Below are 26,928 nucleotides of genomic sequence, written 5' to 3'. Positions count from 1 at the left end.
TGACCATGTGCTGCTTATTAATATTTTTCTGGAAAATCTTTGACAATCGAGAATTCTTTTTTTCCAATAAGCAAATGCATTTTCCTTCCATTTCTGACTATCAAATTCTGCACCATTTTCATTCCCTGTAATCCGTTTTGCACTCCCTGAAACATCGACTGTGTTTCTCCTTCCAGTGATTAATGCCAAAGCCCTGTTGCCTGGGGAGAGGGTGATGTTTGACTTTCTTGTACAGCTGCAGTTTGTGTGGTGAAGGTGCTCCGACAATGTGGTTGGGTAAGAGACATTACAGAGTATTCATTCCAGCAACAGTGATGATTTGAAGGTAATGTCCAAATCAAGAACAGTTTGTAGTTTTATTATCCTGCTTATAATTTCACAAAAATTTAGTGGGAACTTTAGGCATAAGGTCAGAGACTGATGATGTTAGGTCAGGTGACCAAAAGCATTGCCAAATAAGCAGACTTTGAGGAATGTCTTAAAGGAGGAAAACAGACCTGTGAGGTTTTGGCTGCGAATTTCAGAAAATGTTGCTTTGGCAACTGTAAAAGCAGCCACACAGGTGAAATAATGAATGAACAGATCATTGGGTGTTTCGAACACAATGGGTTGTCGAGGTCTTCAAGGATGTGTGATGCGGCGAGCTAGGGATGATCACAACCAGGAATTAAATCAAGAATGAGAATATTAAATTGAGGAATGTGGGCCAGATGCTGGCAGATGAGACTACATTGGGTTGGAATATCTGGTCGGCATGGACGGGTTGGACTGAAGGGTCTGTTTCCATGCTGTATATCTCTGTGGCTCTATGTTGTTGATTATGAATGGGAGCCTTTTGATGGATCAACATGTTTTGGTACAAGGGAGTACTTGGGCAGCAGAGATTTAGTTTTTCTTGAGATTACAGGGAGGTTGAATGTGGGAAGCTGGAGGGAGTGTGTTTGGATAATGAATTCTGGAGATAACACAAGGTGGATGAGAGTACATGAGCTGAGACAAGGGTAGAATCAGCTAGAAATAGTGATCTTAGAGTGGGACTGGGCTGTCACTCTCACCTTACCTCTGGAATTCAGTTGGTCGTCAGGTTGTGAATCAGGGCGGTAACACAATCGGGAGCTGAGTTGCCATGGTGGAGCCTAAAGTGAGTGTCACTCAGTTGGCTGTTGCTGAGCAGCTGCTGCTTGGTAGCCCTGTTGATGACATCTTCCATCACTTTACTGCTGATCGAATGTGGACTGATAGAGTGAAATTGGCTGGGTTGGATTGCGCTGTGTTGAACATGCCTGGGCAATGTTCTACATTGTCGGTAGATGCCAGTGCTGGAGTGGTACTTGGCTCGGTTGGTGGCAAGTTCTGGAGCACAAGCCATCAGTATTATTGCCAGAATATTGACAGGGCCCGTAGCCTTTGCACTACTTAACCATTTCTTGATGTTATTCAAACTCAACTGAACTGGCATAAAACTCACATCTGTGATGTTGGAAACCACTGGAGAAGGCCGAGATGAATCATCCCACTTTGCACTTCTGGCTGCAGATTCCTGCAAATGCTGTCATCTTATCTGGTGCATGGGTGTGTGAGGCCCCTCCATCAGTAAGGGTGGGGATTTCTGTGATGCTTCCTCCAGTGAGTTGTTTAATTGTCCATCACCGTTCACAACTGGGTGTGGCAGAACTGCAGAGCTCCGATCTGTTCCATTGGTTGTGGGATCACTTAGCTCTGTTGCTTGCTGCTGATGCTGTTTGAAATGCAGATGGTCCTGTTTGGTAGCTTCACCAGGTTGGCACTTCATTTTTAGGTCTGCCTGGTGCTGCTCATGGCATGCCCTCCTTTACTGTCCATTGTGGTGGGTGAGAGCAGGATTTACAAACCCATGAGATTACAGATTGTGCTGGAGTACAGTTCTGCTACTGTTGATGTCCCACAGTGCCTCAGAGATACCCAGTTTGAGATCCTACATCTCTTCAAAGTCTGTCCCAATTAGAACGGTGATAGTGTTACTCAACACAATGGAGGTTTTACTCAACTTTAAGCCAATACTTGTGTCTCCAAAAGGAATGTGTGATGGTCACTCTTACTGAAACTGTCATGGCCAGATGTATCTGTAGCTGGTCAATTCATATCAATGAGATCAAGTATGTTTTTCTCTATTGTTGGTTCCCTCACCACCCGCTGCAGACTTAGATGAACAGCTATGTCCTTTAGGACCTGACCAGTTCAGTCAGTAATTCTGTTGCAGAGCTAGTCTCGATTGTGGACATTGAAATCCTGTACCCAGAGTACGTTTGACACCATTTTACTTCCTCAGTGCTTCCTTCAAATGTTGTTCAACATGAAGTAGAACTGATCCATCAGCCAAGGGAGGACGGTACGTGGCAATCCGCAGGAGCCATGAGATTTCCTGGTCTCCGGAGTCAATGCTGTGTACTCCCAGGGCAAATCCTCCCTGTCTGTACACCACTGTGCCACCACCTCTGCCTGGTCTGTCCTGCCGGTGGACAGGACATATCCAGAGATTTCAGGAGAAAGTGAAGACTGCAGATGCTGGAGATCAGAGTCAAGAGTCTGGTGCTGGAAAAGCACAGCAGGTCAGGCTGATGAAGGGCTTAGGCTCGAAACATCGATTCTCCTTCTCCTGATGCTGCCTGACCTTTTCCATCACCACAATTTCAATATCTTGGGATGGTAATGGTGGTGTCTGGTCATTGTCTGTAAGGATTGATTTCATGAGTATGAGTATGTTAGGCTGTTCCTTGATTGGTCTGTGAGACAGCTCTGGACATTTTGGTACCAAAATTCAGATGTTCGTCTGGAAGACATTGCACCATCGAGAGGGCTGATTCTGTGGTTGTATTTTTTGGTGCCTTGTTAGATGCCGAGTGGTCCATCCAGTTTCATTCCTTTGTTGAAACTTTGCAGTGATTATTTCAGTGAGTAGCTTGCCGGGTCACTGTCAGGTTGGCAGGATGTTTTTCGCCATTGACAATGATTTCATGGAGTTCAGGAGATTCCTAATTCCAGTTATTTTTTCTTGAATTCAGATTCCACCATCTGCCAAGATGGGATTCGAACCAGGACTTCAGTCGTTTGTTTTAATATTTTGGATAAAATTTAAATACATTAGGTTTGTTCACTCACTTTAAATATCATTTACCCAGGTTTTGTTTCTTTGTAAACACTGTCCATCCTCCTGTCTCCTCCACTCTCCCCTCTAACAACAAGAGTTTGGAGCACATGGAGTTTCTCTGTCACTCAGACTGAGATAATCCGATCTGCTGCTTCCCTCCCTCCCACTAGCCCACTGAGTCAAACTGCTTCATGTGGTGTTCCCGGTTTTTGTCCAAACCTACATTTTTCTCCAATCTCATCTCATGTCAAGCCTTATCAGAGCTCATCTTGACCCTTTACCCTAATCTCACTAAACCATAGACTTTCCAACTCTCTTTTCTCCTCCTCCTCATCAGTCCCCCTCACCGATTCACAGACATTGTTTCTTGTTCTATCTTTTCTGGTTATGGTCCTTCTCACCCATTCTGTGAAAAATTGACATTTGACCTCACGGTTGTTGGAAAATGCTGCTCCATCTCCACTTTCCCTTTCCTTTCTGAATTCCTTGCATTTGGTGTCCCCCGTGGATCTATCCTTGGCCCCTCCTGTATCTCACCTACATACTGCCATGAGGTGACATTGTGCAAAAGTACCATGTTGGGTTTGACATGTACACTGACGATGCCCAGCTCTCCCTCCCCATCATCCCTCTCCATTACTCCACTGTTACTCAGTTATCAAACTGCTTACCACACTCCCACTACTCAATTAGGTGCAGTTTCCTCCAATAAAACATTGTAATGGTTAAACCCGTTGCCTAACAAGTTCCTTTCCCTTACTGCTGAGCGCCTCCCTCTCACTGGGAACTATGCAGCAGAACTAGACTCTTCACAATACTGCTGTTATATCTGACGTGAAGCTGACCTTCTGATTAGACATGTACACAATCCCAAACACCAGGAATTCCAATCTCTAAACCGTTGCTTATCTCCTCCTCATCCCGGCTCCATTGCTACTGAAACCCCTTACCCGTGTCTGTGTTGCCTTAAACTTGACGAACCCAAAGCAGAACCCTTGATTCTGTGACTGGCTCAGAATCTGGTTTCACCCCCCCCCCCCCCCCCCCCCCCACTCCTCTCAGTATTTACCCTCAGACACATCAGTATTTATTCGGTCAAACCCCTGAAGAATCTGGTGGTGCAGTCTGATTGTAGCTGGTGGAAATGATAGAAGATGATGTGTTGTATCTGGGTGGAAGGTAAGGACTTGGTGGAGGTGGGGGGGAGGGGTTCTCTCCTTGTTGCAGTTGGAGATGTGGGTTTCAAAGGCAGAGGTGCAGGAAGTGGAGGAGATATATTGGATGGTATTGACCACATGGGAGGGATAATTGCAGTCCTCGAAATATGGGGCCATTTGGTATGTTCTGGCTTCACTGGGACACAGCACTAAGCATGAGATAGAGATGTTGGCCAGGGAACAGGCTCGTGTGTTTAAAGTGGCAGGCAGCCGGAAGCTCGGGGTCTGTTTTTGCAGCAGAACGTAGATCATCAGTTGTCATTTCGGCCACCTCCACTGAGATGCTGCCAGACACAGGTTCCTGTCCCCTCCATTAACAGCTATGCTCCCTCCCAGCCAGATCGTAATCCACTCATTTTTCTTTCCAAATGTTCCAGTCTCTCTTAGGGTTCTGTCCCTCCCTGTTATTTACACTTTAACCCCTATCTCCTGCAATACAAAGATCTGCAGGTTAGTTGAATTGGCCAAGCTAAATTTCCCATAATATTCAGGGATGTGTAGGTTCGGTTCATTAGTTAGGAGAAATATACAGTAGTAGGGTAGGGGAATGGGTCTGGGTGGGATACCCTTTGGAGGGACTCTATGGACATTTTGGGCCGAATACCTGTTTCCATGCTGTCAAGATTCTAATTTTCCCTGCTCCCATCGGATCCGAGGAAGGGCCACTGGACAGATTTCTGTTCCCAGATGCTGCCAGACCTGCTGAGCTTTCCCAGCACCTTCTGCTTGTTGTTCCTGATTGACATCATCCATACACCTTCTGGGTGTGATTCAGACAGGGGAAGGATCCCACCACTGACCTCACAATGGGGTCCAGCTGATTGATGGCAGCTTCGAGCCAATAGGAAAAGGTGGTGGGACTGGTGGACCAAGTGGAACCAGCTGGTCATCCAAACAATGGGAGTGAATGAGGGGCGTGGCCAGTGGGATGACTCGTCACCAGTAACTCAGCCGATGCAGTGCCACGTGACTCGGCCATTGGTGAATGTGGGAGTCGCAAACAGGGAAGGGGAGAGTGGCCTTGGAGACAGGGAGATAATGAGTCACTTTAGAATGGGAAGTTTTAATTACACTCTATGCGGTTTGTAAGTCTGAATTAGAAACTCTTAATCCCGCGTTTGCAGCAGATGGGAAAATGGCTGCGGCCCTCAGGCGGTGAAAGGTCTTGGGATATGGCCGCCATTTTTATTGGGGGTAAGGTACAGTGAGGCGCATGTGCCTAGGATGGAGGGGGTGGGGCGTGCAACTTGAAGAGAGGCATTTACACATCAAGCACATACCAAGAAAAAAAGTATGTCTTTAATTCTTCCTGTACTGACTGTGAGTTTTGTTTTGTGAATTCATTTCATAGGATATTAAATCAGAATAATTGAGGCTGGGATCTCAAAAGCAAGTTTTTACAGTCAATAGAGTCATCAGGATCTGAATATCATTGGCATTTAACTGTGGAAGGAGAAAGGTTTGTCTGTTCTGTTTGTGGGAAGATATCTCCAATATTTTTGTTAAGCAGAAAGATGTACAAATTCGTGGTTGGATCACCCTATGGGTGTGTGCTCTGTTCTGGGCGCTGCAGCTGAGGAAGGAGATATTGGCCTGAGAGGGAGCACAGATTTATCCAAATTACACCTCGTCTCTTTGTAAGAACTCTCAGATTTAGACCCAACCACCCACTTCATGATGCTAACATGTAAACTTCATGTTTTCAATTACCTGCAAACTTCCCATTAAAAATCCTTTTGGACTCAAATTCCAGTACCTTTTCAGGTGGAATGTTCCAGCTTCTGACAACTGTCTGTTCATTCAGAAACTGCTGACGTCCATGTTGACTCTGGGGTTACAAAGGGCTGAATTGAAAGATGAGGTGCTGTTCCTGAGCTCCCATTGAGATGCATTGGAACAGTACAGGAGGCTGAGGGCAATGTAGGTATGAGCAGACAATGAAGATGACAGGGCTGCAACTGTGAGGGCTGCTTGGCTCAATGAGAGTGTTCTGGAGTTGGGTGTAAACAGACTGATGTGAGACAGGGAGAAGGTGAAGCTGAAACTCAGTTTTAGTTCAGGCTGTTCAGATATTTACATGATCCCAATGTGAACAGCCAGTTTATAAGTGATACCTGCGGAATATTTGTTAACAGTTTTTAAAGTATTTTGCCTGAGGGCAGTTGAGAGTTAACCACATTGCTGTGGGTCTGGAGTCACATGTTGGCCAGACCAGGTGAGGATGACCGTTTCCTTCCCGACAGGACATTAGTGAACCAGGTGGGTTTCTAACAATCGACAATAGTTTCATGGTCATCATTCACCTTTTCATTCTAGATTGTATTCAATTCCGATGCCACCATCAGCCATGTTGGGATTCTATCCCTAATCCTCGGAACACTGTACATATCACTCATCTGGCAGGAATACTATTAAGCCATTGCCTCCCTCTTAGCAATGTTTAAAAGAAAGTTCCATCATTCTCGGTGTACAATGTGAGATAAAATACTGCAACGTCCATGTGTCAGCCTCTCCGAAAGGTCAATCAACAGAAATTTGTTTGGGGCCAAATATTTCACTTTTTTTGGGGGGTTTATTAAACAAAAATGAATCCAAATAAAAATCTTATGCCACAGACATGTAATTTCTGAAGCCGGAGGGGGATTACAGAGACAGGGAGGGTTGTGGGCCCAGAGGGGGATTGTTGTCCAAACATCACTGTGGTGTACATGGACTGCAGCATTTCAGGGAGGCGGTTAACCACCACTTTCTCCAAGACAAGTAAAGGTGGCCAATAAATACTGGTCTGGGCAGCAAAGGCAACCCCCAGTGAATAAAATCAAGCAGTGACCCCTCTGAGCTGACTTGCTGTGAAGTTAAAAACCTCTCTGGAAATGGAGTGGGCAGAGAAGAGAAACAGTGACATTTTACAGCTGCCCTCAGAGAGACCTCCCCCTTGGAAGTACTCAGAGCCGGCGATCGGCTCAGTGAGTTTCAGTCTCTTTAAATATCAATCTTAGTCGGTTTTATTTTATTCAATCTACAATCGTGAGTAAGGTGAGGATTTCTTTTTAATGTCTTAGGGTCTCTTGATTAAATGTTTAAGATATGAAACATAAGCATTAAGTTATTCTCGGGCAGTATTTTTAGAGCAGTAAGACTGTGCCTTTGTTTTGGTCTGTAGATTGTTAAGGCGGAGAGATGGCCTTTGTAGAGTGGCGTGCTTTTCCTGTTGGATGTGGGAGATTAGGGAGAGTTTCAATGATCCTGATGATTATGTCTGTAGCAAGTGTGATTGCGTATCCTTTTGGATCGCATGGATTGGTGGAGGAGTGATTACAGGCAGTGAGGAATTGACAGGAGCCGGGGGGGTGTTATAGGTGGCAGTGTCAGGAATGCAGGATATTGCAGATACAGTCAGGGAGATGGGTTACGGCCAGGAAAGCTAGGAGGGGTAGGTCGGTACTGCAGGAGCCTCCTGTGGCTATCCCCATCTCAGACAAGTATACTGTTTTGGAAAATGTAGGTGGTCATAGACTTTCAGGGGAATGTAGCACTGACAGTCAAGTTACTGGTACTGAGACTGGCTTTTAACATAATATGAGGTATATCCAGTTCCACACGATCGATGGTGATAGGGGACTCTCTAGTCAGGGGCACAGTCTGCTATTTCTGCAGCTGACAGTGAGACATCAGGATGGGGTGGTGCCTCCCTGGTGCCAGTGTCAAGGATGTCTCACAGAGGGAGCAGAGTATTTTCAAAAGGGAAAATAACCAGTGGGAGGTCATTGTACATTGGTAGCAATGGCATAGGAAGGGAAAGCATGGGGTCCCGACGAGGAGGGAGATTTGCTTCTGCCACTCGGAAGGCATTAAACCAGTGAGGGAGTCGGGGTAATCCTAAAGAGATAGTGAGAAAAGAGGTGAGTCTGAGGCTGGTACTGTTCACCAGTCAGACTGTCAAGGCATGCAAGAGCAAGTCATAGAATGAGATGCGACGGACCAGTTGCACTGCATTTATTTCAGTGCAAGAGGCCTTTCAAGTCAGGGAGGCAGGCTCAGGGTATGGTTTTGAACATGACACTGGGATATTACAGCAATTACAGAGGCTTCACTCAGGGATGGATAGGACTGGCAGCTTAATGTTCCAGGGTATAGATGCTATAGCAAGGATAGAAAGGGGGCAACAGAGCATGGAGAGAGGTGTTTTTGATTAGGACAACATTATGCTTGGGCTTCGGGAGGATATTCCTGGGAGTACATCCAGGCAAGTTATTTGGTTGGTACTGAGAAATAAGAAAGGGATGACCATCTTAATGGGATTGTATTATAGACTCTCTCCCAATAGTCAGTGGGGAATTGAGACAAATTTTACCAGGCGACCTCCGTTATCTGTAAGAATATTATGGATGCAATGATAAGGGGTTTTAACTTTACCAACATAGCCTCGGAGTGCTGTAGTGTTAAGGGCTTGGATGGAAAGGTATTTGTTCAGTGTGTACGAGAACATTTCAGAATCAGTTTGTAGGATGTACCTACTAGAGAAGGAACAAAACCTGATCTGTTTTCTTTATTCAATCACAGGATAAGGCTGTCACTGGCTCGGCCAGCATTTATTGCTGCGTTTACCCAGAGGGCAGTTAAGAGTCAACCACGTTGCTATAGGTCTGGAGTCCCATGCAGACCAGACCAGGTAAGGATGGCATTTTCCTTCCCTAAAGGTCATTAGTGAACCAGATGGGTTTTCCAACAATTGACAGTGGAATCCTTGTCGTCACTAGATTATTTTTTCCAGATATTTATTGAATTCACGTTCCAAAATCTGCCGTGATGGGATTCAAACCCGGGTCCCCAGAATCTTATCTGGGTCTCTGGATTAACTGTCTAGCGATAATTTCACTCCGTCATCACTGCCACTTAGGAAATGAGGCAGGGTGAGTGACTGAGGTATCAGTGGGGCAGCGCATCAGCACCAAAGATCCCAGAGTATTGTGGCTCAGTGGTTAGCACTGCTTCCTCAGCACCAGGGACCTGGGTTTGATTCCAGCCTCGGGCAACTGTCTTTGTTGGAGTTGGCACATTCTCCCCAGTGCTGAAAATGTGTTGCTGGAAAAGCGCAGCAGGTCAGGCAGCATCCAAGGAACAGGAGAATCAACGTTTCGGGCATAAGCCCTTCTTCCAATAGTGTCTAGATGAAGTATATGAGGTTTTGGGATGTGCAGGCAAATCTCTGCCTGATGTGAAAAGATTCTTTTGGGAACTTGGACAGATGTCAGAGGGAGGTGTGGCCGCACGTTTTACATTTCCCATGGCGGCAAGGGAGGGTCAAGGGTGTGGAGCGTGGGTTGGTGGGAGGGAGTGGACCGAACAAGGAAGGCGCAGCGGGAATGGTCTCTGCGGAACGCAGATAGGGGTGGGGAGGGAAATATGTCTCTGGTGGTGGGGTCTGACTTTAGGTAGCAGAAATAACAGAGGTTAATGTGCTGTATCTGGAGATTATTGGGTGGAAGGTGAAGACTGCAGGGTTACATACTTTATTGTGGCTGGAGGGGTGGGGTAAAGGCGGAGGTGCGGGAAGTGGAGGGTATGTGTTGGAGGGCATTGTTGATCAAGTCAGAGGAAAATTACAGTCCATGAAGTAGGCCTTTCTGGGATGTCCTGGAGTAGAATCCAAAGAGATTAAACAAATATACAGACAAAAGATTAACTGGACCAGAGAATAGGACCCCTTAAAGGTCAACAAGGCTGTCTATGGAACTACAGGGGGTGCGAAAGATATGCAAATATTTCACGTCATTTTTACTGGAGAAGTATATGGAAGCTCGAGAGTTTGGAGAAATAAACAGTGATAACTTGAAAAGTATCCATGTTACAGAGGAGGTGGTACTAGATGTCTTAAATCGCATCTAGGTGGATAAAGCTCTGGAAAATGATCAGGTGTATTCTGAAACTTTCTGGAAATTTAGTGAAGTGATTGTTGGGCCTCTCCTGAGGTATTTGTATCGTTGATAGCGACAGGTGAGGTGCCATTATTTTAAAACACTGGTAAGGAGAGGCCATGGGACAAGAGAACAATGAGCCTGAAGTCAATGGCAGGCAAGTTGTTGGAAGGGATTCTGAGGGGCAGGATATCCATCTATTTTGGAAAGGTAAGGAATGACGGGGAGAGTCAATGTGGCTTTGTACGTGCACAATTGTGTCTCACTAACTTGACTGAATGTTTTGAAGTGACAAAGAAAATTGATTAAGCCAGGCGGTGAATGTTGTTTATATGGACATTCAACAAGGTTCCACAAAGCAGACTGGTTAGCAGGGTTAGATAGCATGGCATGCAGGGAGAGCAAGCCATTACAAAACTGCCTTGAAGGTAGGAGACAGAGGATGATGATGGAGGGTTATTTTGCGGACTGGAGGCCTGTGAGGAGCAATGTGCTACAAGGATATTGGGCCCTTAAATAAATGACTTGAATGTGACTATATGAGGTATGGTCAGTAGGTTTACAGAAGACCCCAAAATTGGAGGTAGTGAAGAAGGTTAGTTCAGAATACAACAGGATCTTGATCAGATAGGCCACTGGGGCGAGGAATGGCAGACGGAGTTCAATTTAGATAAATGTGAGCTGTTGTATTTTGGAAAGGCAAATCAGGGCAGGATTTATACACTTAATGGTAAAGTCCTGGGGAACATTGCTGAACAAAGAGACCTTGGAGTGCAGGTTTATAGTTCCTTGAGAGTATAGTCACAGGTAGGCGGGGTAGTGAATGCAGCATTTGGTACGCACCCACCCCCCCGTTATTGGTCAATGCATTGAATGCAGCTGTTGTGACGTCATATTGTGGCAAGACAGGGCACTGATTAAAGCCCGTCTGGAATTCTGTTTTCAATCTCCCCGTTCTTGGAATAATGTTGAGAAACTTGAAAGGGTTCCGAAAATATTTGCAAGGATTTTGCCAGGGTTGGACGGTTTGAGCTATTGGGAAAGGCTGAATAGGCTGGGACTATTTTCCCTGGAGAGTTGGAGGCTGAGAGGTGATCTTATAAAATCATGAAGGGCATGGATAAGGTGAGCAGTCAGGGACTTTTTCCCAAGTTCGGTGGGTCCAGAACTAGAGGGTACAGGATTAAGGTGAGGGGGAAAAGATTTAAAAGGGATCTAAGGGGCATCTTATTCATGTTGAGGGCATTGCAAGTATGGAATGAACTGCCAGAGGAAGGGGTGGAGGCTAGTACAATTGCAGCATTTAAAAGGCCTCTGATTGGGTACATGAAGAGGAAGGTTTTAGAGGGATAAGGGTGAACCGCTGGCAAATGGGACTCCATTAACGTTCTCCGTTATTGGTCAATGCATTGAATACAGAAACTGGGACGTCATACTGTGGCTGGACAGGACGTTGATTAAGCCACATCTGGAATTCTGTTTTCAGTTTGAATTTCCCTGTTCTGGGAAGGATGTTGTGAAACTTGAAAAGGTTTGGACGAGATTTACAAAAACGTTGCCAGGATTGGAGGATTTGGGCTACAGGGAGAGGCTGAATAGGCTGGGGCTATTTTCTCTGGAGAGTCAAAGACTGAGAGGGGACTTCATGGAGATTTATAAAATCACGAGGGGCGTGGATAAGGTGAGCAGCCGGAGTCCTATTTCCTCAGGTTAGGTGGGTCCAAAACTAGAGCACATGGGTTGAAGTTGAGAGGGCAAAGATTTAAAAGGGATCTAAGTGGCAACGTTTTCAAGCTGAGTGTGGTGTGTGTATGGGAGGGGCTATCAGATGAAGTAGTGGAGGCTGATAAAATCACAACATTTAAAAGGCTTCCAATTGGGTACATGAGTAAGAAGGGTTTCGATGGATACAGGCCAATAGATGGTAAATGGGAATCCATTAGTTTAGGGTTCCTTGTTGGCACGGACGAATTGGACCGAAGGTCTGTTTCTTTGATCTTAATAAATTAAGATGTATTCCTCTATTGTGTGGAGAGCTAGCTGAAGCACAGATAATTATCCTTGGAGCTGAGAAGCTGGAGCAGTGATTTCGATCTGGTGCAGATTTGGTTCCAAGGTCTTGAATTTGCAGAGAGAGAGAGGAATTGTTAACACTTTCACAATCTTTAGTAACTACATTCAAGTAATTGGCAAATAATACAAGGTGAAAATGTGAACACTATTTTACTCAGAAAGTTCTGAGCATCTGGAACAGTCTGAACAACACAGATTCAGCAGGTATTCTGAAACAGACTTGGAATTTTACTTTTTAAGGAAAGATTTGGGGGGCTGTGGGCACATGGGAGGGGACTTGGGACAGATTTGCAGCATCTCCAGAGGGAGAGAGTACAGCCCCAATGGGCTGAATAGCCCCCAGCCCCTGTGCTCTGTGATACTGCCCAATTCACTGTGAATGATGAAGCTCATCCCAGGGCACAGAGAGGGATTAGCCCTCCACTCTCATCACAATGGTGTCCGGCTGATTGACGGCAGCTCCAGACCAATGGGAGGAGAGTCTGTGTGGTCCTGCAGCCAATGGGATTGAATGAGGGGTGTGGCCAGCAAGACAACACCTGTCCATGAGCTGTGCGGGTGCAGTGTCACTGTTTGGGGTTGGGAGAGACAGCAGAGACGGGGACAGATGCTGTTGGACCTGAATTACAAACTCCCGGTAAATTAAAGCCAAAAGAACTGCGGATGGTGTAAATCAGAAACAACAACCAGGAGGTTCTGGAAAACCTCAGCAGGTCTGGCAGTATCTGTGAAGAGAAATTAGAGTTAAAGTTTAAGATCCGGTGTCCCTTCCACAGAACAGATGTTACTGAGAAAAAAAAAAGTCAGTTTATGTGCAGAAGATAGTGTGGGGGGAGGATAAAAGGAGTAAAGGACAGGTGGGGATAGAGTGAGAAGAACAGTTGGATAAAGGATAACGAACTGGCTGGGGGAGGGTGACTAGCTGTTAATGGAGACTGTTAATGGCTAACCATAGGTAGTGTGTAGTGGCAGGCTGTGAGAACAAGGACTGGTGTGTGGGGTCGGGGACTACGACATGAGGTTGTTAACCTATGGTTCGCCACTAACTGTCTCCATTGTAAGCTGTTGCCCACCTATATCACTCCACGATTGGAGCTGCCGAGGACACAAACCTTTGGAATATCCTCCCGAACCCCCTCTGTCCGCTTTAAAGATGTATCTAAACATCGTTCTCTTTAATCAACGTTTCCATCATTCGTGAAGCATTTTAGGAGATTTGGAAATGTGTTGCTGGAAAAGCGCAGCAGGTCAGGCAGCATCCAGGGAACAGGAGAATCGACGTTTCGGGCATAAGCCCTTCTTCAGGAATGGGGAAAGTTTGTCCAGTAGGCTAAGATAAAAGGTAGGGAGGAGGGACTTGGGGGAGGGGCGTCGGAAATGTGATAGGTGGAAAGAGGTCAAGGTGAGGGTGATAGGTCAGACTGGGGTGGGGGCGGAGAGGTCGGGAAGAAGATCTCAGGTTAGGAAGGCGGTGCTGAATTTGATGGATTTGACTGAGACAGGGTGGGGGGAGGGGAAATGAGGAAACTGGTGAAATCCGAGTTCATCCCTTGTGGTTGGAGGGTTCCTAGCCGGAAGATGAGGCATTCTTCCTCCAACCGTCGTTTTGTTGTGGTCTGACGATGGTGGAGTCCAAAGACCTGCATATCCTTGGTGGAGTGGGAGGGGAAATTGAAATGTTGAGCTACAGGGTGGTTGGGTTCGTTGGTCCGGGTGTCCCAGAGGTGTTCTCTGAAACGCTCCGCAAGTAGCCGGCCTGTCTCCCCAATATAGAGGAGGCCACATCGGGTGCAGAGGATGCAATAGATGATATGTGTGGAGGTGCAGGTGAATCTGTTGCGGATATGGAAGTTTCCTTTGGGGCCTTGGAGGGAGGTGAGGGGGGAGGTGTGGGCGCAAGTCTTGCACCTCCTGCGGTTGCAGGGGAAGGTGCCGGGAGTGGAGGTTGGGTTTGTGGGGGGTGTGGATCTGACGTGGGAGTCACGGAGGGAGTGGTCTTTACGGAATGCTGATAGGGGAGGGGAGGGAAATATATCCTTGGTGGTGGGGTCCGTTTGGAGGTAGCGGAAATGACGGCGGATGATGTGCTGTACATGGAGATTGGTGGGGTGGTAGGTGAGGACCAGTGGGGTTCTGTCCTGGTGGCGGTTGGAGGGGCGGAGTCCAAGGGCGGAGGAGCGGGAAGTGGAAGAGATGCGGTGGAGGGCATCGTCGACCACGTCGGGGGGGAAATTGCGGTCCTTGAAGAAGGGGGCCATCTGGGTTGTGCGTTTTTGGAACTGGTCCTCCTGGGAGCAGATGCGGCGGAGTCGAAGGAATTGGTCGAATGGGATGGCGTTTTTACAGGGGGCAGGATGGGAGGAGGTGTAGTCCAGGTAGCTGTGCGAGTCGGTCGGTTTGTAGTAGATGTCCGTCTTGATTCGGTCGCCTGAGATAGAAATAGAAAGGTCGAGGAAGGGGAGGGAGGAATCTGAGACTGTCCAGGTGAATTTGAGGTCGGGGTGGAAGGTGTTGGTGAAGTGGATGAACTGTTCAACTTCCACAGCTACCTGGACTACACCTCCTCCCATCCTGCCCCCTGTAAAAACGCCATCCCATTCTCCCAATTCCTTCGACTCCGCCGTATCTGCTCCCAGGAGGACCAGTTCCAAAAACGCACAACCCAGATGGCCCCCTTCTTCAAGGACCGCAATTTCCCACCCGACGTGGTCGACGATGCCCTCCACCGCATCTCTTCCACTTCCCGCTCCTCCGCCCTTGAACCCCGCTCCTCCAACCGCCACCAGGAGAGAACCCCACTGGTCCTCACCTACCACCCCACCAATCTCCATGTACAGCGCATCATCCGCCGTCATTTCCGCTACCTCCAAACGGACCCCACCACCAAAGATATATTTCCCTCCCCTCCCCTATCAGTAAAGACCACTCCCTCCGTGACTCCCTCGTCAGATCCACACCCCCCACCAACCCAACCTCCATTCCCGGCACCTTCCCCTGCAACGGCAGGAGGTGCAAGACTTGCGCCCACACCTCCCCCATCACCTCCCTCCAAGGCCCCAAAGGAAACTTCCATATCCGCCACAGATTCACCTGCACCTCCACACATATCATCTATTGCATCCTCTGCACCCGATGTGGCCTCCTCTATATTGGGGAGACAGGCTGGCTACTTGCGGAGCGTTTCAGAGAACACCTCTGGGACACCCGGACCAACGAACCCAACCACCTTGTAGCTCAACATTTCAATTCCCCCTCCCACTCCACCAAGGATATGCAGGTCTTTGGACTCCTCCATCGTCAGACCACAACAAAACGACGGTTGGAGGAAGAACGCCTCATCTTCCGGCTAGGAACCCTCCAACCACAAGGGATAAACTCGGATTTCACCAGTTTCCTCATTTCCCCTCCCCCCACCCTGTCTCAGTCAAATCCATCAAATTCAGCACCGCCTTCCTAACCTGAGATCTTCTTCCCGACCTCTGCGCCCCCACCCCAGTCTGACGTATCACCCTCACCTTGACCTCTTTCCACCTATCACATTTCCGACGCCCCTCCTCCCTACCTTTTATCTTAGCCTACTGGACAAACTTTCCCCATTCCTGAAGAAGGGCTTATGCCCGAAACGTCGATTCTCCTGTTCCCTGGATGCTGCCTGACCTGCTGCGCTTTTCCAGCAACACATTTCCAGCTCTGATCTCCAGCATCAGCAGACCTCACTTTCTCTATTTTAGGAGATTTGTCAATGTGAAAGGCTCCATACAATGCAGGTAGTTGTTGTTATTGTCTGACATCAGGAGAAACAGGGATGAGCCCTCTCTCTCTCATACCGAATGAACAGCAGCAAAAGCAGGAAGCACTGAGCATGCTCCAGCCCACAGTGGGCCTCGGATTATTGATGTCAGCGCAGGACCAATAAGAGTGGGGGAGCGGGGGCTCGAGGTGCTAGTTGGTCCTTCAACCAATAGGAGTGAATGAGGGGCGGGACAATACTCAACCACGTGATAAACTTCACTGACAGCACAGTGTTGTTGTGGCCAAGGCATTGGAAATGTGTGAAGGTGAAGGGCAGGGGAAAGGAAAGACATATTGACCAGGAAGAGGAGGAAATTTTCATGGTATGGGATGAGAGGTTTTATAGAACTTAGTGCACATTGTAAAACACAAATTTCAAAATCCAAATTCTGCACCATTTTCCCTCCCTATAATGCATTTTGCACTTCCTGAAATATCAACTGTGTGTTTCTCCCTCCACAGATACCATTGATCAGTGCCAAAGCCCCATTGCCTGTGGAGAAGGTGATGTTTGAATTCCTTGTACAGCTGCAATTCGTGTGGTGAAGGTGCTCCCACAATGTGGTTGGGTAAGAGCTGTTATAGATTATTCACTCAGCAACATTGAAGAGTTGACAATGTCTGTGCAAATCAACAACAGTTTTTTTGAACATGTTTATAATTCCACAGAAATACTATTGAGAACTTCTGACATAAGGCCACAGATGGGGATATTAGGTCAGGTGATCAAAAGAGTTGCCAAATAAGCAGGTTTTCAGGAATACCTGAAAGGAGGAAAGCAGGTCTGACGGCGTTCGGGTGGGAATTCCAGACCGTGTTGCCTTGGCAACAGTAGAAACAGCCAGACAGTTGAAGCAATGAATAAACTCATCGTTGGGAGTCTGAAAGAAAATGAGTTGTCGGGGTCTCACAGGTTGTGTGGTGCAGGGAGACAGGGATGTTCACAGCCAGGAATTACGTCAAGGGTGAGAATTTTAAATTGTTGCTTGTTAATAGGAGCCTTTTGATGGATCAACAAGTTTTGGTACAATTGAGCACTTGGGCAGTCGGGTTTTAGACTCTCTTGAGATTACATGCAAGTTGAATGTGGGAGGCTGGCCAGGAGTGTGTTTGGATAACGAAGTCTGGAGATAACACAGGGATGGACGAGTATTTCGGTCAATGAGCTGAGACTAGGGTGGAGTTGGATGATGTCACTAATGTAGGAGTAGTGCTTTTGGTGTTGGGCTGCTCTTCACCCTCATCATTCCCCCTCCCCAATTCACAGCTATTGTTCCTTGTTCTATTTGTCTGTCTTTTCTGGTTATGTCCTTCTCTCCCATTCTGCTACAAACTAATATTTGACTCCACCGTTGTTGGAAAAACCTACTCCATCCCGACTCTCCCTTTCCTTTCTGAATTCCTTGTATTTGCTGTCTCTCAAGGATCTATCCTTGGTCCCTCCTGTTTCTCACCTACATACTGCCATGAGGTGACATCGCCAAAAAGCACCGTGTTAGGTTTCATATGTACACTGACAATGCCCAGCTCTCCCTCCCCATCATCCCTCTCCATTGCTCAGTTATCAAACTGTTCATCACGCTCCCACTGCGCGATTGGCTGCAATTTCCTGCAACGGAACGTTGCAATGGTTAAACCCATTGCCTTCAGTTGCTATTACAAATTACTTTCCCTTACTGCTAAGCCCCTCCCTCTCCCTGGGAACTGTCTGAGGCAGAACCACACTCTTCACAATATTGCTCTCATATCTGACCCCAAGGTGACCACCTGATCAGACATCTACATAATCCCAAACACCAGGAATTCCAATCTCTTAAAATGTTGCTTGTCTCCACCTCACCCCAGGTCCATTGCTACTGAAACCCCTGACCCGTGTCGCTGTTGCCTTAAACTTGACGAATCCAAAGCAGAACCCGTGATTCCGCAACTATCCCAGAATCTGGTTCCAGACGCCCTCATGATGGGAAACATCCGCTCAGTATTTACCCTGTCAAATTCCTTAAGAATCCTACATGTTACAATGAGATCACCTCTCATTCTTCCCAAATCCAGTGAGTAGAGTCCCAGCTTCTTCTGCCTTTTCTTAAAAGATAATCCCTGCAAACCAGGGTTCATCCCAGTCAATTTTCTGTGAAATGCCTCTGATGAAATGATGTATTTCCTTAAATAAAGGGACCAAAACCTCTGTCATTACTGCAGATGTGGTCTGACTCGCACTTTATAAAGTTACTCTCAGGTATATACTCCAAACAACTCCCTTTAAACTTGCACAGATGTTGTTGGAAATGCTCAGCAGGTCATGCAACATCTGTGAAGAAAAATCAGTTAAAGTTTCGGATCTGGTCACCCTTCCTCAGATACGTTAACTCTAATTTCTTTTCACAGATGCTGCTAGACCTGCTGAGCTTTTCCAGAAACTTCTGTTTCTCTTCCTGGTTGACAGCATCTTCAGTTGTTTCGGTTTTCATATCCTTTAAACTTGCCATCTCTCCTCTAGAATTTGTCATTTCCACCTTGGAAAAAAGATTCAAATTTGTTTGGTCTCCCCTACCCTGGGAAAAAAGAAACCATGACTAGTCACCCTATCATTGCTCCTCATAATTTTATAAAGTTCGATTAAGCCACCTAAAGTGTCCAGTGCTGCAGGGAAATAGCCTCAGCCTATTCAGCATCTCCCTACGGTTCAAATGTTCCAATACTGGCAAAAGCTTTTCTGAACTCTTGCAAGTTTCCCAACGTCTTTCCTATAGCAGGGAGACTGGAATTGAAAACAGTCTGGGGATTCCAAAAATGTCCGAGCCAATAAACTGTACAACCGAAACATGATCTCCCAACTTCGATACTCAATGCACTGCCGAATAACAGCTAGCATACCAAACACCACCTTCACCGACCTGTCTACCTACAACCACACTTTCAAGGAACTATCAACCCACACTGCATGGTCTGTTTGTTTGTCAAAACTTCCCAAGAACTTGTCATTAGGAGGTTGAGTCCTATTCTGGTAACATCTTTCTGAAATCAGGGAGACCACAATTGGAAGCAGTATTCTAAAACTGGCCTCACCAATGCCCTACTCAGCCACAACGTGACCTCCTAATCCCTATACTCAGTGACAGAATCCCCACAGTGTGGAAGCAGGCCTTTCAGCCCATGAGACCATACCAAACATCGGAACAGTATTCCACCCTAACTCTGTAACCTGCCATTACCCAAAGCTAATCCAGCTAAACTGCATGTCTTTGGAATTGTGGGAGGAAATTAAGAGCACCCAGAGGACGCCCACGCAGACACACGGGGAGAATGTGCAAACACCACACAGACAGTGGAATCGAACCAGAGTCCATTTTTTGATCAGCACATTCCATTCAATGTTAGTGTACAAAATGCCACTTTCAGCACCTGATCTCCCTGAAACTCTACTTTCCAAGAACTATACAGTTGCTCTGAGCCCTTCAGAGGGAATTAAGGTGAGGAGGAGAAAACAGGAACAGGATTGAGTTTTAGATCTATAAAATAACTCTCCATCATCCCTCTCTGTTCCCCCCGTCTGCCCCCCGCACTGTCTGCTCCCCAGCCCCCGTCTCCCCCACTCTGTCCATCCCCCCCCTCTGTCGGCCTGTCCCCCCCCCCCCCACGTCGGCCTGTCCCCACCCCACCGCCACTCTTTCCCCCCCGCCCCCCCGGTCTGTTCCCCCTTTCTGTCAGCCGCACCCCCCGTTCCCCCTGTCTGTTCCCCCCCCTCTAATCCCACTTTCTGTCCCCACCCGTCTCTGTGCCACCCCTCTCTGTCCTCCCCCCTCTTTCCCCACCCATCTCGATCCACACACCCCCTGTCTGCCTACCCTCCCTCCCAGTCCCCTAGTTCTGTACTCCCCCACTGCAGGGCAAATATCTTCTCTATTTACCGTATCCATGCCCAGCCTGATTTTAAAAATCTCTTTCAGGTCACCATTCAGCCTCTGACACTCCAGGGAAAACAGCCTATCCAACCCTCGCAACATGCTATAATTCTTTTCTGATCTCTTTAAAGTTTAAGAACATCCATCTGATAGGAAGGAGAACAATTATATGGAATATTGATTCAGCAACTTTTGCAATGTCCTGTCCAGCCGCAATATGACCTCCCAACCCCTATACTCAATGCTCTGACCAATAAAGACCCTGTATCCCTTGCCCACCAGGAAGTAGTGTAAGTGTCCTTACCTCTGGACTAGGTGGATCAGGCTCAGAGTTGAGTAACAGCATCTTTGAAGAGGCTGATTAGTAAACCTGCCCAAGCCACCAGGCCATGCTGTCTCCCAGCTGTCCCTGCCTGAGCCTCCAAACAGAACCTTCCTGTAGTTTCTCTCCTGTCAGACACTCCAATTGCTCAGTTTGACCAGGATCCCCTCCTGCTGCTGCACTGCTCCTGTCCCTCACTGACCTGTCCATCCCCCAGGGTCCTCCACATTCATTCATTGTTTACAATCTCATTACCCCAGTTCTCCAGCCCCGCCCCTTCCCGGCGATCGAGACGGCTCAGTGGTTAGCACTGCTGCCTCACAGCACCAGGTCTCCGGTTTCGATTCCAGCCAAACCCAGAGTTTGTGCATTCTCCCCGTGTCTGAGCGGGTTTTCTCCGGGTGCTCCGGTTTCCTCCCCCAACCAAAGATGGGCAGGTGAATTGGCCATTCTAAATTGCCCATAGTATTAGTTACATTAGTCAGGGGTAAATATAGGGTCGGGGAATGGGTCTGTGTAAGTTACTGTTTGGAGGGTCATTATGGACTTGTTTGGCCGAAGGGCCAGTTTCCATACTGAAGGGATTTTGATATATTGGGCATCAGCTGCTGTCAATCACCCAGGCTCCTGTTTGATCGGGAGCACGTGCTGTAGGAGAGGAGACCAGTGTATGGGCGCAGTGCTAGACAATTGTAGGAGTATGCACAGTGCCTGGGAAGGAGGCTGTGATTATGAGGGATTAATCTGTCATGGGCATCTTCCTCCCTCTGGGAGCAGGACCCAGTGGAATGGGCCGTTTCCTGGCCCCCTGACATGTGATCAGACTATCAGTGGTGCAGCATTTTGCAGACAGTTATCAGAACTCTTTTGTGAAGATTCGGGGTTTTTATGGAAAGCGACAAGGACGGGCCTGCAATTAGAATTCTAATTTGGCTCATTTTAGTAAGACGGGTTTTGGCCAGAGTGTGCAGAATGCAGTGTATGCAGGATGGTTGTCATCAGAGGATTCACCAACAACTCCCCCACCCCCCACCCTGGTGGACTCAGAGTCAGACTCATTGATTTGGTTCTTAGTCCACGAACAAGAGCTAGGAAACTGAATTCAAAGAGAGGAGAGAGAGTGTGAGAACTGGGCGTGGAGGAAAGGAGTGAGGAGATTGGTTTGGATTTCAGTTCACAGAAGAAAGAAATTGTTTGACTGAGAGTTAAAACTTTGGGGAACAAGAAACTACAATTTAATACTATAATTGTCTTATAAAGATCCATCCTGTATTAACGTGGTGTGTTGTTTTCTCAGTTGAAGGGTACTGAAAGGGTGGATTTGTGGATGAGAAATTCAAGTTGAACTTCATGTTCAGATCTGATAGTTACTTGATCCGTGCCGATCTGAATATCATTGGATTTTTCATGTGGAAGGAAAGGTGTGTATTCTGTCCGTGGGCGAATATTTCAAATGTCAGTGTGACTGGAAAAATTACTGAGGTACAGCCAAGTCCATATTAGTGTGGAGAATGTGGAGGAAGAGTTCATTTGTTTTTGAAAGTCTGAAAATCATGGCACGTTTCCCAGGAACAATTAAGCCACAGCTTTGCTTTGTAGAAGGACAAGTCTTTAATTAACCATGCAACCAGAAAGAAACAAGGCTACCTGCACCATGGGAAACACTGTGAAAACCGGATTGTTATAAAGGAGTTCATTCTCGATCATGGATTGTAATCCATTGCCATTGTCACGTCGGTTCCAGCACCGTGGGGAAATACTGGAAATATGAAGAATGCAGTGTAGGTTTCAGTTATTAAACTGTAAAAAGTGCAGAACAATTTACAAGGATGTTGCCAGGGCTCAGGGGTCTGAGTTATAAGGAAAGGTTGGACAAGTGAGGATATTTTTGTTTAGAGCAGAGGAAAAGTACCCCCTCAGTTTCTAGAAGTGTATAAGAGCATGAGGGGCATGGATAAGATGAATGCACTCAGTCTTTTTCCAAGGGAATCAAGGACTGGACGGCATCAGTTGAAGGTTAGAGGGGAACGAATAAAAGGGAAGCTGAGGGGCAACTGTTTTACACAGAGGGTGGTATGTATATGGAATGAGCTGCCAGTGGAAGTGGTTGAGGTGGGTACACTCACAACAGGTAAAAGACATTTGGACAAATACATGGATAGGAATGGTTCAGAAGCAAATGGGCCAAGTGCAGGGAAATGGGGTTAGTGTGGATGGACATTCTGGTCGGCATGGGCCAGTTTGGGCCAAAGGGCCCCTTTCTGCTGTCGGATTCTATAACTCTAAGTGCATCTGCTATTTCTCCCACTAACTCTGTTGGTATCCTGGGATGTGTTCCATCAGGGCAATGAGACTTGTCTACCTTTAGCTCCATTAGCTTGCCCAGCTCTAACTCTTTCACGATAATGGTTATTACTAGGTCCTCACCTTCCTCAGTCTCCTTATCAATTACTGGCATGTTCTTCGTATCCTCCACTGTGAAGACTGACTGTTGTCTCCTCATATTCCTGAACCCTGCTGGATAGGAATAACTAGGCACAGAACTCTGAGAGGTCTTCTTTGATTCTTTATTGATGAGACATGGCAGTTACCTGGATAGTGTACATGCAGAACACCTCCAGGCAGCATCAGGTAACTCCCCGCCTGTCCGATGTAAAGCTCCCATTCTTATACCTTTGTGGTTTGGGACTTTGAATAGAGGCTGTCTCTCAGTATAATCTCCATGGCAACGGCAGTTAGAAAGTCTAGTTCAGTTTAGCACTTTGTGGTTAAAACACACACCCCTCCCCCCCCCCCCCCCCCCCCCAGACCCCTGTGGCTTCCTCAAGTATCTGACAGACGCTTCAGTTTCAGTGGGGCTGTCTATCAGGATTCTGATGTGGAGGAGCCAGTGTTGGGGTACGGTGAACAAACTTATAAATCACACAACACCAGGTTATAGTCCAACAGGTTTATTTGGAAGAACAAGCTTTTGGGGTGTGCTGTGATTTGTAACTTGATCAGGATTATCTCTATGGTAACAGTTAAGTGCTTCAACAATTACAGAGGCCATATGTTCCCCACACAACAGGTTCCCCTCCAGTAGTGTAAACTGCTATTCTGGCCTGGGATAGCTACTCATCGCTTTTCTCCCCCAATCCCATCTAGCTTTCTGTTGATCTTTAAAGATTTTCTATTCTCCTAGTTTCTCCATGGTCTTTGCCAATTTGTATGCCTTCTATTTCAATTTGATAGACTCCCTTATTTCCTGAGCCATTCATGGCAGATTACTCCTTTTCCTACAGTCCTCCCTTTTCACTGATATATACTTTTGCTGAGCACTTCAAAAAATTGCTTTGATATTCCCCCACTGTCTGTCAACTTTCCCAAGATAAAGTCTTTGCTTCCAGTTTACATTAGCCAACTCCTGCCTCATCCTATTGTAGTCTCCTTTGTCTAAGCACAGGATCTTGGGATTGGATCTAGTCTTCCAGCTTTCCAGCTGTGTTCTAAGTTCAACCAGATTTATCAGAAGTCTTTTATCAGATTACGAGGTGAGGCGATGTTTCCTGGGCGTTTTGTGTTTCATTATCAAAGACCTTGGCTTTGTAGTAATGTATAGGATAGATTTTCACAACAGAGTATTCTGGACGATGTGAATGTACTGCACAGTCTAAAACCATATATCACTGTCTCCCCTCAGTTTATAATTGCAAAATCATTATCTCCTATATGCTTCCTCACAACCTAAGTTTGGAACGCTAATCCACCTGACTATCCTGCATTTTCCAAAATCTCCTTTGGTGAAGGTGGTGAGTTTTGGATTCAGCTTTCCAGTTATTACCATAAGAAGATAAGCACTGAGCACAGGAGAAGCAATGCAGCCCTTCGAACCAGCTCCATCATTTAATACCATGATGATTGAGCTCACCTCGGTCTCAGCTGGATTTTCCGACCTGTTTTCTCTCACCCTTCATCTCATTGCAAAATAAACATCTGCATCTCTTCATTAAATCTGCTCATTGTCCTGGCAACCACCGCTTTTTGAATAGGGAATTCCACAGATTCACAACACATTGAGACAAGTTCATTCTTCTTCATGAGAATATAATAGAGTTCCTAGAGTGCAGAAACAGGGTATTCATCCAACGAGTCCACACCAACCTATGATGAGCATCCCATTCAGACCCACCCTATCCCTGTAACCCTGCATTTCCCATGGCTAATGGCCTAACCGGCACATACATGGACACTGTGGGCAATTTAGCATAGGCAATCCACCTAACCTACACATCTTTGGACTGTGGGAGGAAGTTCGAGCACCCTAGGAAACCCACGCAGACATGCTGAAAACGGGTAAACTCCACACAGTCGCCTCTGGCTGAAATAAAACCCGAGTCCCTGACGCTGTGAGGCAGCAGTGCTAGCCACTGAGCTACATCTGATAAAAATCTGCTACCCCTTATTAACCTCCCAACCCGGCAATTGGCTGAATCTATGTTCCTTACGTCAGAAATCAGGTTGTGGAAGCCGATGTCTCAGGAAAATCCAGTAACTGCCCGTGTCTGAATGGGGATCCTATACACAACACCCTCCAGCCTTCACTTTTCATTCACTATCCAGAAACATGTTTCCAGTGGCTTCATGGGGGCTATAACTCCCACAAACCCTGAGGCAGGGACCACGCGTGTGCGGGGAAGCCCGGCAATGCACAGGTACAGAATATGGGCGGATTTTGGAGCATGTGCTTTGGGGTAATTAGCGGAAAGCATTTGATATTGTGATTGGTTGGAGGAGGAACGTATCAGCTTGTACTATTGACGGGTTGGGGGGGTCAAAGTGTCACCACACCCACATGGGCCCAAGTTCCATCCCCAACTTGTCATAATGCTGGGAATCGACCAATGGGAAACAAGGAAGGATCTCACTCATTCTCCCAGACTGAAGGTTCCTCTTCTGTCCAGAATCTGCTACCTCCCTATCTGTTTCCTTTTGTAACATTATTGACTTGCAGCAACTGAAGGGAAATGGAAGTGAACCCAGAAAGGGTGCAGAGTCTAACCAGGACAGGAAGGGGTGGCATGGATCTGTTTATCAGTAACTCCATGAGAATGGGGGCGGGTACATTAGGGACAGTAGAGGCAGAGTGGTGGGAGAGACTGGAGCGTTACAGCTTTGGCATAAGAAAGGGAAAAAGATATTCCAGAGAAGCGAGAATTGTCTGCTCTGAATTTCTAATCTGTACATATTCGTTTATACAGGGTGCTCGATGGTGAAGATTTGCAGACTGAAATCTCAAACTCGTGCACATCGTGATTATGTTAACCAGCATTTGAAGAACCAGAGATAGAGAATAACTTGCCCAAAATCCTGCAACACTCTCCCTCACAGTATTGTCGGTCTATCTGCGCCAAATGGACTGTGAATGGTTCAAGACAGCAGCTCCCTACCATCTTCTCAAGGGTAACGAGAGATGGGGAATAAATGCTGGCTGAGCCAGTGATGCCCATATCCTGGAAACGGTTTCTATCTCTAGTTGCTGAACCCCGGTTGATGTTACTGCAGGATGATGAGGGACGCTGAGTGCGTCCTCCAGGAGGCAGAACCATCACATTACCCGTGCCTGCACCTATACAGTAACACAGCAACACCAGTGGAACAAAAGGCAGTGAAGCCAAAGGAGGACTTAGATATAGTTCTTCAAGATAAAGTAATAAAAAGGGATTGGAACACAGGGACAGGAGACTGAGCTGGATGGTCAGCTTTTTCCCATTGAATGGTGGAGCAGGATCGAAAGGCTGAATGGCCTCCTGCTGCTAATCTCCCAGGTATGGATATAGCCATGAAGGCCGGCTAGGAAGAAGTAGGCAGGGACTCTCCAGGAGATTGCACCTCCTCATCAGTTTTCAGTGAGAGATGGTTTGATGGATTTTATTTAACATTTGTCTTTAACACATGGTTTGTGAATTTAGTTTTAAATTATTGTAGCTATTTATTCCACAATAAATAAAACTAAAAGAAAAGAAATGAAACTATCTGAATATAACAGTTTTTAAAATTTTAAACGCCCTGTAAAACAAATCCTGTCTACCCCTGGACACCATCACTTTCCAGTTACCCAAGCTCCAGGGAAATATTCCCTGCCTGTCTGAACCTTTGGTTTGATTTAACTGATTTTCAGTTCTCATTCTGTGAGCTGTGAAGAGTTCTTTATTCCCCATTTCTCCTACCCAGAAATGTTATCGCACACAGCTGAGCAACCTTCCCACCATCAAATTCATCATTACACCATTTTGGTTCACATATAGTCACCAGCAGTAAACCACCCATGTAACCAATTGAATATTTATAAACAACGCCCCTTACAGGCAAGGCAAACCATTACAAATGACAAAGTGGGAAGGGACTAAATCAAATTGGAGTTGTGCGGAAGGGCCAGCGGTGGAGATAAAGCACTATATCCCCTACGGTGCCCACCTCTATCTTAAGGCATCGGGAGAATTGATACAGACTACATGCTCCTTCTCCAAGGACACACTGTTGTTTCGCCTTTATCCTCAATCATAGAATAGAATTCCGACCGTGTGGAAGGAGAGCA

The 26,928-nt window shown here is 46.7% G+C and overlaps 1 protein-coding gene and 1 long non-coding RNA gene across 4 annotated transcripts in view; one reads left to right on the top strand and one right to left on the bottom strand.

Moving 5' to 3' along the window:
* Positions 1-26,928, bottom strand: part of LOC148139529 (uncharacterized) — a 224,345-nt gene that overhangs the window by 71,026 nt on the left and 126,391 nt on the right. The window lies entirely within an intron of this gene.
* LOC148139531 (uncharacterized) lies at positions 206-26,379 on the top strand. 3 transcript variants are annotated; one of them, XR_015753634.1, is made up of 6 exons: positions 206-276; positions 5,696-5,803; positions 8,908-9,016; positions 16,590-16,696; positions 21,649-21,772; positions 25,592-26,379. It is a non-coding gene; the product is annotated as an uncharacterized LOC148139531 (long non-coding RNA). The 3 variants fall into 3 exon arrangements; XR_015753632.1 differs by lacking the exon at positions 21,649-21,772; XR_015753633.1 differs by lacking the exons at positions 206-276; positions 21,649-21,772 and adding an exon at positions 3,041-3,124.

This window comes from Chiloscyllium plagiosum, unplaced genomic scaffold, assembly GCF_037043375.1.
Source record: "Chiloscyllium plagiosum isolate Xiang-an unplaced genomic scaffold, Cpla_swu_hap1 HiC_scaffold_38, whole genome shotgun sequence".
Lineage (NCBI taxonomy): Eukaryota > Metazoa > Chordata > Chondrichthyes > Orectolobiformes > Hemiscylliidae > Chiloscyllium > Chiloscyllium plagiosum.
Note: the sequence above shows the minus strand (reverse complement) of the source record. Positions and strands in the feature narration are given on the sequence as shown.